Raw genomic sequence first — 5,232 nt, forward strand, 5'->3', positions numbered from 1 at the left:
GCTCCCGCAGAGCAGGCAGCAACTTCAGCGATGTACCACAGATAGACATATACACACACACATATATGTATTTTTCTCACCACATTCTTCAGTGAGGTTGCAGACGATGTTCCCAGGATCTCTGAGTCTTCTAAGAGCTAATAAAAGGAAATGCCTGATGTCATGGCTTACTGTTTGCTCATTATTTTGGAACTAAGATGTAAAACAGCAAGTCTCTACACCTCCATTAGCTCAGGCCTAACCTTAGGTTCAGAATTCTGTAGTGTTTTGTACATGGCAGCCACCAGACCTCTGGGTAGTAAAAAGGTCACTCTCTTTGCAGTCAGGCCCTCTAGGTGTGCATTCTGACCCTAGTCTAACTAGCTTTCGGTGTTTGGGTAAGTCACTGTTTGGTGGGGAGCTCCTTACCTCACCATGTAGTCTATTTTAACAGTAAGCAACCAATGTTGTTAGAATGCTCTTTCTAACTTTGGAGCCTGAACTTGCCTTCCCATAACTTTACCCCATGGTCTGAGGTCTGCCTCTGAGCCATAAAGAATGAGAGCACTCCCTCCTCTCCATACTCCTGCTGGTCCCCAGAGCAAAGGAGGAACTGTGGAATGCCTGGTTGGAGGCTCCTCAATGGTCCTTTGAAGCAAGGCAAGAAAGAATGGCAGAGTCACATGGCAGCTCCAGCCTCATCACAAAACTTGGCCTGGCCCTTCAGACAATAGGAAATCCTCAGAGTTTCTGGCCTAACAAGGCCCCATCTACCTGGAATGACCTTCTCCTGAACCCTACCCCATTTCTGCCAGGAAAACACCACCAGTGCTTAAGACCCAGTTCAACCGCTTCTGGGAAGCCGTTGCTGATTCTCTAGGTCGGGATGACATCTCCCTCCTCCCCTGGGTCCTCACTAAAACTTTCCTCCCCCACTCCCAGCCCCCAAAGAGACATCTAGTCCAGCCCTTGAAACTCAGGTGCTCGCATTTGTCCCCAGTCTGTAGGGCAGAGACGGGATCTCATTCATTCTGTCCTCAGTACCTGGCTTGGTGAGACTCACACTGCACATCAGTACCAGGGAGGGAGGGAGTTCTGCTGGAAGGCAAGCACAGGGAATGACCCTCCTCTGAACCTCCCTACGTGTCAATCTGCATGACAAGTGTCCACACAGGGAAGTGGGAGTGGGCATGGAAAGAGACAGGCAGTCACTGGTCTCCATCTTCTCTAATCCCATCCTTCTCATGAATTACCCTGCTGGCAGGTATGGCTACCCCACCTAGCTTCACCCATAGGGCCACCGCTTTACAACCCTTTATTTTGCCCTGAGCCTCAGCGTCAAAGCCAGAAAACACATTTTCCCATGAGAGGTCCCCATTGAGGATCTTCTAATAATGTGAGATGAAGTTGAGCAGATTCCTGCTCCACTCCCCAACAGTATTACAAGAAGAAATTCCCTGGGGAGCTTCGTTATGATCCTATTACTGTAAATGATGGCTTGAATCCACCATCAGATTTGGCATTACCATATAATCATTTCTGTAAAAGGCTTCAGAATCATCATTAGCACAGGGAGCAAATTAAATGACATGCCAGCAGGGATTTTACTACTGATACACTAAAATGAAATTAAACTAACAAAAATAGAGTGGTATGAATATTGCATTGCAATGATCACACCTACACACAGCACAAGTAAGTATGGCCAGATTCAGATAAGCTGTAGCACCCTGATCTTGCCCCTCTGGAGAACACATAGCCTTGCCTTCAGTGACCACAACAGTTGGCTGCATTCTCTGAGGCCCACCTAACCAGTAGGATTCTATCAAATGCAAGATACGATTTCTTAATGGCATAGAACCCCAGGCACATCATGCTGAGTCCCCCCTCCCAGGACCCATCCCAAGGTATAAAGAAGGAGGCAAGATCTGGTTTTAACAGCAGCTCTTCACTAACTTGCTGTGTGACCCTGAGGAAGTCCCTCTCCCACTCTGGGTGTCAGCTTCTTCATCTATCCAATGATGTGGTTTGATATGCGATTTTACAGATGATCTTTAATAAAATGAGAATAATGCTCCTCTTCTTGACTCTTAGGATTGTTGTCAGTTTCAAATGAGCAATGTAGGTGACAGCATGGTACAAAGTGGAAAATGCTGTTAAAGAGGATGAGGTTTTATAAGATGCAAATATGTATGTGCACAGTAGTACATATACATAAATGTATGTATGCCAAGTAGAAGCAAGAAATTCACAAATATATGCCACTGTGTTGAGGTATAATCTCTCTGTATGTCTACGTATTTCAACACCCCTATCAGTCTTTCTTCAGAGAAGAGTCTATGGCTACAGGAACAGATAATGAGTGGCCATGTCTACTCTAAAACAGCTTGTAGCATGCTGGTACAGTCTCTAGCTAAATAAATAATGGCTTATGTATGCCTCTCCTTTTTTTCCCCTTTTTTTCTTTTCTTCTTTTGATGTCCACTCTAGATTTATTCATTCATTTAGCACATCTGTACTGAGGCCTGGGTGCAAGGTGTGGGAACACAGTGGTGAATTCAACAGACATGGGCCCTGCCCCATGTATTTTACAGTCTAATGAAGGAGGCAGATAAAGTAAAGATATAGAGATGTAGGTGACTGGAAATGATGACAAGTGTCAGGAAGGAAAGGAGTATGGAGCTAGGAGGCATCAACTCTAAAGAGGGTGCAATGGACTGAATGTTTGTGCCCCTCCCACCAAATTCGTATGTTGAAATGTTCATCCCAAGGTGATCAGATTTGGAGGTGGGGCCTCAGGAAGTGATTAGGTCATGAGGGTGGAGCCCTCGTGAAGAGTATTAGTGCCCTTATAAGAAAAAGCCAGAGAGCTAGCTCTCTCTCTTTCTATCACATGAGGATACAAGAAGCCAGCAGTCTGAAGCCCACAAGAGGGCCCTCCCTAGATCCTGACCATGCTGGCACCCTGATCTTGGACTTCCAGCATCTAGAACTACGAGAAATAAATTTCTGTTATTTATAAGTCACCCAGTCTATAACACTTTGTTATAGCCACCCTCACAGATTAAGACAAAGTGTGTCAGTGAAGGGCTTCCCAGGAGGTGAATTTAAAGCTGTTTCCTTAAGAATGGGGAAGAGCCAGCCATGTGACAAGCAGAGGAGAAAAGCATTCCAGATAGAAGGGCAGTAGATGCCAAGGTCCTGAAGCAGGAAAGGGCTTGGCATGTTTAAGAAACAGGAACACAGCTGGGGGAGGCTGGTGTGCAGGAAAGAAGGAGGAGGAGAGAAGGACAGGAAAGTGGCCTTGTCAGGATGTGTGGGTCATCACAGAGGGCATGTGCCTCAGGAGGCTGTTGAAAGATGTTAAGCTAGGCAATGTGACAACCCTATTTATCCTTCAGTTGTATTACTTTTGGTTCTGGGTGGGAAATGAGTTGTGGGGGGCCAAGGGAAAAGACAAGAGGACTGTTAGCACAAGCTTGGATACCTGGGCTGGGAGACAGATTCAAGGTGGAATCATTGCCCTTTCTAACCAATGGCGGGTGTGAGTGAGCAGGAGAGAGGAATCAAGGACGGTACCCAAGATTCTGGATTAAGCACTGGGAGGATGACAGATCCAGGCAGGGGAGATTGGACAAACTTTGGAAAATATCAGAATTCTGCATTAAATGAGTGAAGATCTTGAAGGACAAGTGAACGGAGTTAAATAGTAGCAGTTGGGTGTGTGTCAGTTGGGTTTGCTGGAAAACAGAAATCGTACCACTCCTTTTAACAGAGAGAATTGAACATGGGAACTGGTAAACAGACTGGAGGACTGATGACAGGAAAGGGATACTGGGAAGACACAGGCCAAAGAAAAGGTTACCATGAGGACAGTGTGCAAAAGAGCAAGAAGACAGGGATGAATGGGGAACTAGACATAATAGGTGCACAGAAAGCACTCACTGGTTTGAGTTGTTAAACTCTGAGTTTGCCATATATGTATTTCCCCCTTTTTGTTTTGAGAGATAAAAGAAAGGGTATGTGGGGAAATGTTGATATCATTTAAATTGTTGATATTATTTCAACAGTTGCCCTACTCCAAAGTAAATAAGAAGGTATATGCAGAAAACAGAGCGATAACATGAATATCAACATGGTAGGAGCGCTCCTACATGCAAGTGTCCCTATTTTGCCTACTGTCATGTCTTCCTAGTACAAGCCATCACCAGCACTCAGCCCCACAGACTCAGCTATGACACACACACACACAGACTCACACACAAGCATATATGCACATATACATCAACATACACAGGCACACACATATATGTATGCTTTACACACACAAAAACACACATACATTTGCACGGACACACATGTTCATGCACACACACTAGTATACACACATACACTTGTAGGGACACATGTGTGCATGTGCATGCACACACACACACACACATTTGACATTCATTGCCTCTGCAACACATCTTCCATTCTGAGGTCAGGGAAAACTTCCTGAACTAATAGGGACTTGCCTTGAGGGCTGAAGGACTAGAAGATCAAATAGGCATAGTTTTGAGAGAACACTTTAATATCTCTGACGGTAGGTAGGACATTGGGGGGAAGGGAGGGAAGGGAAGGGGAGACAAGATGGAAGAGGGTAAGGTGAGGTAGTTCCCTGCCACCCTAGTCTCCAAATGATCTGAGGACATTTTGGTTTGAAATCAAAGGGTTTCTTTGCCAGCAAATGACCAGAAGAATTGGGTTTTGTAGAAGTTCTCAGAAAAGCTAATACATTCCAAGGCAAATAATTGACTGAAACTAGGAAAAAATGCAATTTGGGGAGAAGACCAAGGGACACATGTTATTGCAAAGCTGAAGTGGGCCCAGATGCTTGAATTTTTTATACCAAGTTGCAGAAGTTAGCCAAACAGGGTCCAAAACAGAGTTCTTCAGATGCTGTGAATATAGCATGACTTAATCTCCATTCCTTTAATTCCATCAGGAGCTACAATTTCTAAATTTTCCTTCAGGAAAAAAATCATTTAGCTCAGAAATAATGCTTTCTGTATAAACCTGTAGCAGTTTCAGGATTTATTTCTTTGATTTTGTTTCCTTCCAAGAAAATCAGAATTAAGGGAGTATTTCATCTTGATAAAGCCAGATGTGGGAAGTTTCCCTCTGATCACTAAAGCAGACAATAAATTCACTCAAGAAAAACTGACCAAGTGCTGCACCCACCTGGCCCTGGGCACAGGGAGCAAATAGAGC

Source organism: Mirounga leonina, unplaced genomic scaffold, assembly GCF_011800145.1.
Source record: "Mirounga leonina isolate KUSES-001 unplaced genomic scaffold, KU_Mleo_1.0 Mir_115, whole genome shotgun sequence".
NCBI classification, from domain to species: domain Eukaryota; kingdom Metazoa; phylum Chordata; class Mammalia; order Carnivora; family Phocidae; genus Mirounga; species Mirounga leonina.